This window comes from Thermobia domestica, chromosome 11, assembly GCF_964235325.1.
Source record: "Thermobia domestica chromosome 11, izTheDome1.hap1.1, whole genome shotgun sequence".
Taxonomy (NCBI): Eukaryota; Metazoa; Arthropoda; class Insecta; order Zygentoma; family Lepismatidae; genus Thermobia; species Thermobia domestica.
The window spans coordinates 250,371,153-250,385,313 of NC_137464.1; the positions used below are offsets into that span (position 1 = coordinate 250,371,153).

The window sequence follows — 14,161 nt, forward strand, 5'->3', positions numbered from 1 at the left end:
CACAATAGAAGGAAGAAAATCTTCTTCAGTGAACACATCTGGATTCAGTGGGACAACTCCAGATTCTTGAAGGCTGGATACCAATGGTTGCAGCTTTGTAGTAAGCCTCAGTAAACAAACTCGCAATTTGGAATTAGGCGGGATGGATGATTCCTCATCCATTTACCACACACTGTTGAATACCAAGATTTTGGCGGGTCAAAAAAGGAGCGATCTAATGGTTTCAAATTATGGCTGGGATTTGGTGGTAAACTCAACATCACTATCCCGTCTTGCCTGTAGAAATCAATCGGTTCGATTGAAATGTGAGAGGTCTGATTGTCAACAAGTAACAATATCTTTTTCGTAACCGAATTTGATCGCACATGTTGGTGTAATTAATATAACCATTCTACGAAAAGTTGTGAGTTGATGAACCAGAATCAGATATCATTCCCACAGAACCAAGAGGCAAGCCATCGAATAATTCTTGTTTTATTCGTTTTCTGGGAAATATCTGGGGAATAAAGGAACCAGATGCACTCACCAGGAAACAGCTGTTATGTTAACTCTAAAATCACTAGATACAGTTTTATTCACAACTGATTTTTAGTCGACTTTGGAACTTTATGAGGAACTGTATTTATGAGAGTTTCGTACATGTTGTAGATATTCCGCGGAGGGAAGCCGTTTTGTCTTACAAGATCTTTTAGACAATTAAAACAGCGTTCAACTTGTGGCTTGCTAAAACCACAAGCTCTCCCCCAGACCAGTCTTTGAAGGCTGTCGCAAAACAATTGTTAAATGTGTACGACGGAAAGACTCTGTCCAATCTCTTCCTGCCATTCGATTCACATGGCTAAAGTATATAGGGCAACTAGTTATGTTCAGCAAAATTGTATGCCATTCTTCTTAGATCTTTTAAAGTTAAGTCATAGAAGTGTTGACCCAGTAATGTGATATATTCCACTAATTCGTTCTCCATTTCTTCGGTAAATAGGCCTACTGGCTTTATTGTGCCTAAAGACGTTGCAGATTCTCATTTAAAAAGAGGAAAAAAATCCTTAATTCTCCTTATATCAGTAATGGGAATGCATAGTATACGAAAAAATCAGATAATATTTAGATCCTTTATAAAAATATATATTTCCAAATTCAGCTTATTCCATCAGTTACAGAATACTTGTCACCTACGAGGGTAACTTGAAAACTTCTCGACCTATTCTTGATGAAGCTACATATTGTCAAATGTTAGGTTAGCTTTGTATATCTTTATAGGATCCCATACCAATCATTGGACTGATACCGCCTTATGCAGAGTCGTTTTAACGTATGATTACTAAAAGGACTGACTACTACAGGAAACATATGGTAGTCGAACTTTTTAGTATGCACTAATCACGCGTCAGAACGACTCTGCATAAAGCCTATTGAAATTTATTACTAAAGACTACTGACATTTAAGATAAAAGAGGACAAAGCGTAGTATTTCTGAAACCTGAATAAAATAAACAAGCGTAACGTTATTCAATAACTGCAGATTTAACTATCTCACACGTTTATCTGTTTCGAAAACTCAAACACCACCTTAGATACTGTTATGTAAGGAGTGGAATTTAGAATAACAATTTATTCCTCGTACATAAGAAAATATCAGGATTCTTCAGAATTTTTAACGTTAGAGGCTACATGTGGGAACCAGTATTCGTAAAGTTTGCCGTCACTCTCTATTACAACGGAATCTACATTCTTTTTTGATTGTTAGATCTAAATCAAATTGGATTCTTTTTCATAGAACAGAAGGGGCAAGAGTACGCACGCGTACCCTTGCCCCGTAGGTATCTGCGTACCCTTGCCCCCTCGGTATCTGCGTACCCTTGCCCCCTCACTACACAATTTACTTTCCCGTGATGTTGTACAGCCAACTGTTGGAAGAAAGGCAATTTACTCCATCCTGTCAAACAATGGATATGTTAGAAACTAACGATTTATAATACTTTGAAATCGTTATAAAATTGTGTAAGTTATTCATTAACTAATATATCAATATTATATCAAACTATTAGAAAAGAATAAATAATTACCTAGATAGCTTGCAGTTTGCAACAGCACCCTCAAACTTGTTTAGGTTCTAAAGCGTTTTTCACAGTCCTTTGCACCTTTCAAAAACAAACCGCGTAACTTGATGTTGTATCACTGCGCGCACGACTATTTCCTGATTGGTGAAGAGGAAATTGTTTCGTCTGTTTCCCGCAATATTTCTGCTGCAGCACGTGCATGTATTTCTGCTGCTGTGATGTGCATTACTCGTCTCACTCTCACACCATTACCGTGATATAGGGCAAAATACCCATAATCCCCCCTCCTTTAAGAGCAACTGAACATTGTTATTTTTCTCCAAACTGTAATTATAGATGAAATTACAATGAGTTATGTCAAATTATCAACTGAACGATAAAGAGATGGCGCTGGTATGTAACAGCAAGCAATCATTATGGGAGATTATTTCTTTTTCATCTATTACCTAAATCATTAAGCATATCCATGGAAAACAGATGGTACTTTTCCCCCTTTAGTTCAATTTGTTGATGTGCTTTCTTAGCATGCGAATGTACAAATACTAACTTCAGTACTACAAAGTAAGTAAATAAATATTCTATGAGAACATGAAAATTAGCAAGTCTTAATTTTCTTCAAGTGAATTGAACAACGTTGATATCGTTTGATAAAGTATTTGCTTTTCTTCTGCACTTACGAGTTTGCCTTGTTTATGTTTAACAGAATAACTCGGAGCAGCAGGTAACCTGCTGGCTTCCTTGGGCGACATCTTTAAATTGTGGCGCGCACTTCTTATGTTTTGTCATTTGTTGTAACAGTTTTCCCTTACAAATTCGATTTTTGGTTCAAGATTTCGATCCATATAGATACATACTTTGAGTCGAAACCTAAATGTTCTTACTGTGCCTTAACAATACATGAATAACCATAATACATTGCATTTGTTGTGTACTATTTGCTCATGGAAGAATAAACTGTTATTAGTCTCATTTTCAATGTTGCTAACTCATAATTATTTTTCAGTTTTTCACAAAGAATGGTTGTCAAACAGTTGTGTCATTTCATGAAAATGAATATTCCCAAGTACAATTTCCTCTTTGGGGGGGGGACGAGCGCCCCACCTTGCCCCCCCTGATGGGCGCCCTTGGTCACGAGGATTCAAGATATATATATTTTATAGGTATTTTATTACATATAAGAAAGGAAATAAACTAATAAATTCTTTATTCAATAAATAAGTAAACTCAGTAGTTTTCAAGTTCTTGCAGAATGAACAATTGCTTGTTCCAAACACTCGCTCGCCTATAATGGAAACGTACACGGAGCTCAATTCTGAAATGATATGAAATGAAATTTTTCGAGTTTTACGTCCCACGATTATGCAGGCTAGGCTAAAGGAATTGGTGATGAAAACATGAATGAAATGTTGGAATGAAAAAAAAGTGGGAGGAACCTGAAGGACCCAGAGGAAATCCACGCATACGGTGTTTGTCTACCACAAGGTTCACTTGGCGCGAACTGGGATCGAACCAGGAACCCCATGTGCCAGAGGTGAACGCTCTATCACTGAGCCACCGCGGCCCCCCAAGAGCTCAATTTTGAATAGAAGTCGTGAGTACAACTGCACATGTTTCTAGATCTGATAATTAACTCCTTTGTGGCTATATGATCCGCGTACTCGTCGTCGGGCGGGAGACCAGCGTTCAATTTCCGGAGGAAGTTCATGTAGTTCGGATCACTTGTTCGGCTGTAGGTCCAAATCTTATAGAACCTTGTTGTTGAAGGGGACTATAAACTTTAATCCATCCATCCAACCATAGATCTGCTAGTAGGAACACTAAGTCATCATGTAATAGTGGTTCTGAATCCTAACATTTTAGGTAGATTCCCAGTTAGAGGAAACGTTAGGAGTGGGGTTAGTAAGTTTTAATTGTAATTTACACTGGTAGAATAACGTTCTGCCCTTCTTCCTCCTGATGCGTGTATGCGTTTATATAGTAGTTCAAAGATTCAGGAGAGCAGTGCGTACGCCACTGCAAACGAGAGAAAATGGTTCCTGATTCTCTTATCACAGGCCCATGCCATTTTATTTTTAATCTCATTGTTTTTCCCCCTTCAGTTTGTTTATTCATTTCTTAGCACAAAATTGCATATAACATTTTTTGTTTAATTAGTTGGCTACATTTGTGAACTGCAGTCTGCATTGTTTACAAGGGGTGCAAAGCTTTGTGAAAATCAGATTAGACGCTATTAACATCAGACTCCACGTGACGCATTATTGTCATACGCGAATATATTCACCTGATTTTAGGGAATCGTATCCTTACCCCCCACGTACTCTTGCCCCCCTCTACTCTACTTCAAGCTATTATTTACAGTAAACTCATGATATAGGCTACCTATCATAGTCTAGGTTCTGGCTGGCCACCCAGTTTTTACCTTTTAGATCCACCACTGCATATGACATACGACTCTCCTGAATTTTCTACGCACTTTTTACTTGCTGTAAGCAAGGGCACCGATTTCTCTCAGGGACGTTCGCTTGAGGGGGGCAAGAGCACCACCGATATTACTTTCTCGTTTTGTACTAATATATTAGTAGACTATCGATTAAAATATATGTATTCCTCAAACTTTTAGGGGTGGCATTGTCCTTTACTTCCCCCCTAAGTGACGCCCCTGATTTCTCTGTAACTTTGGGGAAGGGCATTCAGATATGTGTTTGGTTACAGACAAGGGTCTAAGAAGGCATATATGATGATTTTAAGATGAGTTCATATTTTGTCAAATATTGTATACACACAAAAATACATACAAGAATAAAAATACGTATAAAAATACATATTCATTAAAATATATGGGGCCCACATAAGCATTGGGGGCGTGTGCCCCCCAGAATCGGCGCCCTTGGCAGTGAGGTAATTTTTCCAAAAGTGATTTGTATATCATGGCCCTATCAGTAACGTTTTTTGTCAATAAAACGCAAAATCTTCGTTTTAGTTTGCGGTAAAAGGCATAGCAGTTATAATTGATTTATGTAACTTGTTCATTGTCAATTACTCCGCAATATTTGCGAAGACTGGTAAGGAATAAGGTCTCATATATTTTTCATGTATAATCGTAATTTTTGTTTTCGAAATTCGGAAATATTTTTCTTGTTGCATATAAATATAAGTGACAAGCACATACTGCGGTACCTACTGTTTCTACACTTAGGTGACCTTATTTTATTATACACTTCTTTTCTAGAATTGGAGCTCCCTCATGGCTAAGCGGTTAGCATACGTGCCCTTGTTGTAGAAGACCCGGGTTCGATTCCCAGCGGGAGCTCATGTGGTTCGGATCCTACGTAAGCTGTATGTCCACATCTCATATAAGTAGGGTGACCAACCGTCCCGTAAAAACGGGATTGTCCCGTTTTTTCACTACCATTCCCGGTGTCCCGAAAACTTCTCCCGGGACGCCAAAATGTCCCGTATTTACGTACATTGGGTACAAAAAACCTTTTGAATCGCTAAAATTTCCTAATTTATATTATTATTTTCTAAGCTATGTGATTATATTGGAATATGTCTAATTACTGAGCAACGTCATTAGGACGTTTGCAATATTGGATGTGGTGGCTGCACTGTTTTCCCTCCTAGGTCTCCCCACTCCGCACACGACAGTGCCAAGGGCTGAAAGTCTTATGAAGAACAAATGTAACCTGTTTTTACTCTCTGTTTCGGGCGGTGGAAGATTGACTCGCTGTCATCGGTACAGTACAGTGTTTCCGTGATTTGACTAAGATGTAACATACTTCCATTTACGAAAGGTGACCAGAAGTATAGAACTATAAAAGTGAAAGTAAAAAGGAAACTAGTTGTAAATGAAATAATGTTTAAAAGTAAGAAAATGCAAATAAAACGAGTTGGAATCCGATGCTGAGAGTAATTATAAATCCTGTCAGTGACAGATTTGAGCGCTCACATATTTTTAGTAATGTTTTCAAATATTTCATTTTTTGTTAGCTGCTGATTGTTACTTATTATCTAATTAATTCCACAACCTTTTTCAATAGGTTTTAAAACGAAAAAGTGTAAATTTGCCTTTTTTGCGAGAAATACAGAAAAAGAGAACGGATAGGCTAAAAATATATTTAGGGGAGCAACCTATCCAGAAATAAAAGATGTCCCGTTTTTTCTAGTTGGCGATTTGGTCACCCTACATATAAGGGACGCTAAACTGAAAAAAGTCAAATCAAATCAAATTAATTTGATGTACCAAGTGACTACTTTGGATACAATGAACACTATTTATGTTGTAATCCTCTTAATATGTTTTCATACACATACAAGGGCTGTTCACTTAATTCCCGGACTGATGCTATAACAAATCGTAGAGGTGATTTATCATCTATTTGTGCTTGTCCCAATCACGGCTCTGGAGTTCTATAAGAGGGAAGTCACATACACAATGGCAGTGAAACCAGCTTAGCATCTTTCCCTAGGATTTGAAGCCTGCAGTGATTTTTCACTCTGAAGGCATTCTTTACATCCTGATGTGAGCAGTGCCGCACGTAATAACGATTCGGGATTTAACCACTCCTTAAGCAATATATGGTAAGTAAATGTTTCTTATACACAATAAACACTCTTATCCTTGAAAAATATTGGACAGTACTTGAACTCCTGAAGAAATTCTGGGTACGCCACTGGATGTGAGCTAAAATATTACAGGAAAAATAACGAATTTGTCATTGTCCCAAATACAAAATTATTTAACTTAATTTAACATAGGCCTATTTTACTTAGCACAAAGAATTCAAGTTATTTAATAAGTCGAAAATAATAATTTGTCAACTCCCCTCCATCTGAATTTCTCAATCGGGAAGCAAAGTGCCTCAGTGGTAGAGCGCTTACCTCTGGTGCATGGGGTCCTTGGTTCAATCCTCGGCGAAGTTAGTTTATGGTGGACAACATTGTTCTGTAAGTTTTCTCGGGGTACTCCCTATTCTCCCACGTTTTCATTGCACCGATTCTTTAATCATTCACTTGCCTTAATCACCTGTCTCGCTTAGCCTAAACGTGGGACGTTAAACTAAGAGTTTTGAATTTCGCAATCGATTCTGTAAAAATCACTTGTTACATACTCAGTGCAGTGCCGCCAAAAAATCAGCGCCCGGAGCGAGAGTATACGACGGCGCTCCCGTACCTATGAGTAGGGTCGACAGACCAGCCGCGAAGCGCCATCATGGTTGGAGCGAACCGAGCTCAAAACTAATCCCTGCTTTCCCTAAAGGAAGAAGAGGATTAAAGTACATACTAGAGCCTGTTTATCTCAGGTGTACCCTCGGAAAATATGCGAAATATATTACAGCCCCACCCTATGACGGAGGAAATTGTTTGTTTGTTTGTAGAAGCGTCACAAAAGTGGCGCAAAAGAACGTAGCCACTGTCTTGAAAAAGACTTATCGGCAATTTACAAAGGTAATTAAACGTGTAAAATGTAACGATTTGATTAGTGGGAAAATGATAAAAAGTAATAAGATGAGGACAAAGGTATATGATATGTACAAAGTAATAAGTATGATAAAGTAAAACATACGTGAAAAAAAGTAAAGTCACACGCGGGAAAAAGTCAAATCAAGAGAGAAGTATGACACAATAGGGTAAGGGTCAAAATCGGGAGAGAAGTTCGAACAGTTAAAGAGGACTGAAGGCCAAGATGGACAGGGCAAAAGGTAAAGAAAAGTGGGAGTGTAAAATGAATGGAAAAAAGTGTTTAAAAAAAGAAGGGAATGTATGAACGTGTAAATGGAAAAAAGAGTGTAAGTGTAGTGTATATGAATAGAAAGGCCCACTCAACTCTCGTCCTCACAGAGCACATAAAACACGATGCAGACGCCGTAACGGCCACTGACGAACCGACGGAGGAAATTCTCCCTTTGCTTAGGGAAAAGAAGTGAACTCAGCTGTGTTGCCAATTTGTCATTCAGTCGATTGGTCTTGACAGTGAAGATCGTAGGCTACTTAGAATTAATGATGGCCAGAACCGGTTCCTGGTGGAACTGGTTTTCGAGTCTGAACGGATCCGGTTCCGGAACCGGTTTTTCGGATCCAGGTCTGGAACCGGTTTCCAAGATCCGGTTCTGAAACCGGGTTTACGGACCCATTTCTGGAACCGGTTCTGAAAACCAGATCTTCAAGAACCGGATCCTCAGGCGGAACCGGTTCCGCTGGAACCGAAACTTTGTGACCATCCCTACGCTAAACCAGAGCTGCTGGCAGGCTGTGAACAGTGTGCTAGATGAAATGGTGGAAGAGACAGGCAGGCGCCCAGGCGGCGGCCGCTTGTCTCATTTGGCTAAATAAACTGTGTAACTGGCAAACTCATTGGCTAAACAGGCAAACTGGACAACTCATTTGGCTAAACACACACTGGTGGACCAATTTTTTTTCTGGGAGCACAAGCAGGTCTGGGCGGAGAGGGCACAAGCGCATGGTCCTCTTTGCATTTTTGTAAGGAGAACTTTGTGCCTCCTTTACGGGTCTTTGTGGGCTTTCAGATCTAGGTCTGGACCGGTTCCTAAGATCCGGTTCTGGAACCGGGTTTTCGGATCCAGGTATGGAACCGATGTCTGATATCCGGTTCTGGAACCGGGTTTTCGGATCCAGGTCTTGAACCGGGTTTTCGGATCCAGGTCTGGAACCGGTTCTAGAACCTGTTCCTCGTGGAACCGGAACTTTGTGGCCATTCCTACTTAGAATGGCTAACAAGAGAGAGAACACGAACTCCGTGAAATAATTCATTGTGGCAACGCTTCCGCATCCAACAATTGAAAGATCTCGGCCACAGTAACTTGTCCTTCCTCTTTGGAGGGAGCTACGAAAAAAAAAAAAAAAAAAAAACGCATCGACAGAAGGGGCACAGTTGAATAGAAAGGCTCTAGTAGTATTCCAAGTAATTTTATCTCTCTTTTTTTTATTTGTTTATTTTCTTTCTAATTCCCGGGGACCGCTCACCCCCTTGCGACACGGCACTGTACATCCATTAACACACATGAGTGTTAACTGTGCGATTTGGGACGGGTACAAAAGCTAAATAATGATTGAAAAGTAAACTAGTTTCATATTCATTTATCCGTATATTTGTAATATTTATTAACTTGTAAAATAGGGACTTTATAATATTTTTATTATGCATTGAAATTGAAGTATACATTCGATTTCGGCCATTTCGAAAGCAAATAGGTAAATCATTCGATCATTCATTTTCAGCAACAAGATATAGACCTATTGTTTATTGTATACAGATTGTTTCAAAATAACACTGACAATGTTTGGGAGGTGATTCCTGACACCAAGATAAGACAAAATTTATAGACCAACCTGGGTGTACAAATGACTCCTTTCGGAGTTATGGGCTGTCGAAAACATGAAAAAATGAACTTTAAAGGCCCATAGATCCAAAACTATGGGACCTACCGTAGTCGGGTCAAGACTTTAATTAGGAACTAATAGGCTATGTGCCCTATCCAAAAATCTATGTTTCAGAATCCTAAGGTACTCACGCAACATTTTTTATAGAGGGAGTTTCATGAGTACCTTAGGATTCTGAAACATGGATATTTGGATAGGGCACATATTAGTTCCTGAGTAAAGTCTTGACCCGACTACGGTAGGTCCCATGGTATTGGAGCTATGGATCTTTAAAGTTCAATTTTTCATGTTTCAGCCAGCCTATAACTCTGAAAGGAAGCATTTGTGCACCCAGATTGGTTTATACTCTTTGTCTTATTTTGGAGTCAGGAATCACTTCCCAAACGTTGTCGTTGTTGTTTTGAAACACCCTGTATACTAGGGATGGCCGGATCCGGATCTGGCCGGATCCGAAGATCCGGATCTGATTGGGTCCGGATCCTTTGGATCCGGATCTCGGATCTGGATCCGGATCTCGGATCTGGATCCGGATCTCGGATTTCGGATCTGGATCCGGATCTCGGATTTCGGATCTGGATCCGGATCTCGGATCTGGGTCCGGATCTCGGATTTCGGATCTGGATCCGGATCTCGAATCTCGGATCTGGATTCGGATCTCGGATCTGGTTTCGAAATTCGGATCTGGATCCGAAATCCGGATCTCGGATCTTGATTCTTATCCAAACCCACATCCCATCCAAATTATGATAAACTTGAATATCTAAAATTCGCCGAAAGTAATTTCACGAAGTCCTGACAGTGAAGAAGAGAACAGAAAATTAAGACGAATATTGACAAGTCTATTTGTTTCCTTCATTCTACTCTAAAGATCAAATGTTTGGCTTACTTAAGAAAAAAAAACGATCCGGATGAGAGTTCGAATGTCGAATCTAGTTCCACTCGGTTGCAGGACCGAGGTGAATATTTAAAATTCCTCAATGCACCTATTTCATTGACAGTTAAGAAAACATAAACAGTTAAGACAAGTATTGACTACTTTTTACGTATATTTATCTTGCTCAGTCTGCTCAAAATATCAAATGTATACCCTACAATTAGATTTAACAATTATTTAGTAAATCACAATATGAGCACCGAGAATAAACTATGAATTTTGGTGCCTGTTATATAGATTTGAAATTTCGGATTCATACATAGAATCAGGCTGAAATATAAATATTTGAGATCTGGAAACCGAAACATGTGCTAGTACCAAGATCGTAGCCGTTTGTACAGTGGCGTATTTACGATTTTGTTTCGGGGGGAGGCTTTGCTAACTTTCGGGGGGAGGCTTTGCCTGAAAATGTGAAAATTCTGCAAGATATTTCATATAGTTTACTATAGTAAGTAAGATTTCGGGGGGGTGGGCTTAAGCCCGGAAGCCTCTCCCCTATATACGCCATTGCGTTTGTACCTAGGTAATGCGAGCGGAAGGCACTTGCACTAATTCCGCATGTAGTTTGAGGAACACGAGAAATTAAAAACAGATAAATATTCTTTTTCAGGAGTAAGTCGCGCTTTAACATGACTTTTCATGAGTGTTGTGTTCAAATATGAAAACTGTAATGACAACTTGTTTGAAATAAAAACCTTTTCATTTTTAACAATAAAGTTAGGTACTTTCACATTGGAGAAAAATTAGCAAGGCACATACCATTGATTAGGGTGCTGATTCTTATGGAAGCTTTCACTTGAACCGGAAGATTTCCTCATGTGAGTATCGGATTGCCACAATTCACCTTGCTGAAAGACGTGGTTTATCAGGAGGTCGGACAAGATTCTTTTGAACGTAGCCTGTAGACTGCTTCTAGTCTCAATTATTCCCATATAACAAGACTAGCCATATACATAGTTGGTTCGAAATAAGTTAAAATATCACTAATTGACCTTAAGGGGATAATCGTGATTTAAATATTCGTAAATCAGAAGAGATGTGAAAGTTAAGCGGTAAAATAAATCCGATAATTCCGGAATAAAGAGATTTATATGTAACCTAATGATAGCAATAAAACTCTTTATGTAACATTTTCAAAGCTAAAATTAACAGTTATCTTCTTGAAGAGGGTTTACGGCAACATAGAATATTACAAATCCAATTATTATAAGTAGTACCTCTGACAGCCCTGCATTTCACATCACCATCGCCCTTCATCTTGACAAGTGGGCAATTCACTTACCCACAATGACTTTTCAGGCGTTCCAGCGACATCAATATCTCAGTTTGGGTTTTGGATCATGCTTCGGTGAACCTTGACTATCACCATCAGCAGCTATTAGAAAATCAGAACTTATTTCTGTATTAGATAATGTGGGTAACTATAGCTTTTCGTCTATAGAAGTCGGAGAGTGTATGGTATTACCGCAGGAAATATTTGATACATAAAACTTAGATTGTCAGTATTTAGGAGCAACTTTTAAAATAATCAGTTACTGTTAATGTGCTACAGATTAGCCGAGAAAACCCGACAGCCATAGTCGAGTGGTCTGCGGCATTAGGCTGTGTATCCTTTTACTGTAAATGTATTGGATGCAAATCTCGCTTCAAATGAACGTAAGCCCGATGGTAGGAACCAAAGGACTGTCGTGCCAAGAATTTAATTTGTTTTAATTATCATAAAAGCCTTCTTTATTATTAAATTTTATCCAATATTTTCTTTTCAACCAGTTTGCGAAACTCAGAGCTAGCTACTTGTTTTCTTTTTTAATTCATGTTCATAGTTAGCACAACTAATCACTAAGGAAAAACAATCATTTCAATAAAATTCGCCTCGCGTCTTTCGTAGCTCTAAGTTATTTTCAGCTTTTTTTTAAAAAAAAAAAAGCTGAATGGCGTTTTATCACTTTCCCCTCGCTTTCCCTATTTTTTTCTAGTTTTACCTATGTTTCTTTGCACGGATATTGCGCCTATATGCACGTGCTTAATGTGTTCGTTTACAAAAGCGGGCCATTTTCCTGCCACTATAGAAAGTAGAGTGCCCTGTATCAGAGAAATATTAATTGACGTATGTAAGTGAATATATCTGTGATGAAGTCATAATTTCTCAGTTTTTGCATCGCACATAGTTTCCTCATCCTCATTAATCTCTTCACCTCCGCTTCCTGAATTCCAGTTCTGGTATTCTTTCTTGAGCAAGGCCTATTTAATGGGAGACTGATGTCTCATGTAGGCTTATTAACTATATCATCAGCAATAAAGAAAGTAGGGTTTAATTTGCACTAATTTTAGAACATTACGTTAATTAAATAACAATAATAATACGGAGTGAGCTCAGGCTACTTGTTAGGATTCTTGCTTCGCAATTGGATTATACCGGGTTCGAATTCGGAGACCAGCTATCCTGACTGAGGATTTTCCAGGGTTGTTCCTCAGTTATACTGGGCAAATGCTAGGTTAGTACCTTGATCTAAGGCTCTGGAGACCTTCCTTCCATTCCTTTCCCAATGTTTTCATCTGTTGATTATTACAGTGTAAAGTGGCCTCTGAGGATGTATCTGGTAGCTTATAGTAAATAAACAATAACGACTTAATATATCTTCACGAAACGTGTGGGTTAATTTAACTATAGCGTTACAGTCCCAATAGATAGCTAAAGTTTTAATATTAATTTCCTGACTTTTAAATACTATTTTCATATTGTTTCAGCTTTCAATTTTCTCATGTATGTTCCACTGAGAATTGAACCTGAGATCACATGAACAAATGCGAATATGTTAAATATTTTTGAACACTTTAATATACAAAACACAAAACGCTTCAATGATACGATGCATGGATATGTTTTGGTTACGTCCTGCAATGTATGATTAAAGAAACCTGGAGGGTGAAGAAGAAATAACAGAAATCTCTTTTATATTTACTCCTTCAACAAACTCCTGACCTCAAAGGGCAAGCCATAAGTTATGTAATAAAAAGTCGTACAACGAACACTTTTATTAATACTAATAATACTACACAACCATATCGCTCTCCTGAAATTCTCGTGTGTATGTTTAAAGATCTACTGTTGTTCCACGCCAACCAGTCTTATATTTTTTGTTGTACCTTCGAAGTGAAAGATTTGTTGATGGTTGGACTCTAGTGAGTCAGAAACTACTATTAATAAAGAGTTTGTTTTGTCCAGTATTCCTGCGATTAGAAGGGTCTTATCTAAAAGATATTTCATTTGTATATGAGAAAATAAGAAAGTTTATATAAGAAAGTAAATATTGCAAGGTTAAAATAACATAAAGAACAAAGGTAGCACAAACGTGTTATGGAAACATTTAAAACCACAGCATCCTACTATATTAGTGAATCCGAAAAAAGTTTTGACGAATTTTAGATATTCAATTTTATCATCAGAATTTCAGATGTAGGTTTGGATACCAATCAATATCTGAGATCCGGATCCAGATCCGAGATCCGAATTTCGGATCCAGATCCGAGATCCGAGTTTCGGATCCAGATCCGAGATCCGGACCCAGATCCGAGATCCGGACCCAGATCCGAGATCCGAATTTCGGATCCGGATCCGAGATCCGGATCTGAGGTTCGGATCCGAGATCCGGATCTGAGATTCGGATCCGAGATCCGGATCTGGGTTCGGATCCGAGATCCGGATCTGGGTTCGGATCCGAGATCCGGATCTGAGATTAGGATCCGAGATCCGGATCTAGGTCCGGAT

General features: G+C 38.7%; 1 protein-coding gene across 2 annotated transcripts in view; it reads right to left on the minus strand.

The window, feature by feature from the left end:
• Positions 1-14,161, minus strand: part of LOC145664917 (L-xylulose reductase) — a 96,847-nt gene that overhangs the window by 81,915 nt on the left and 771 nt on the right. The gene's annotated exons all lie outside the window — the stretch shown is intronic.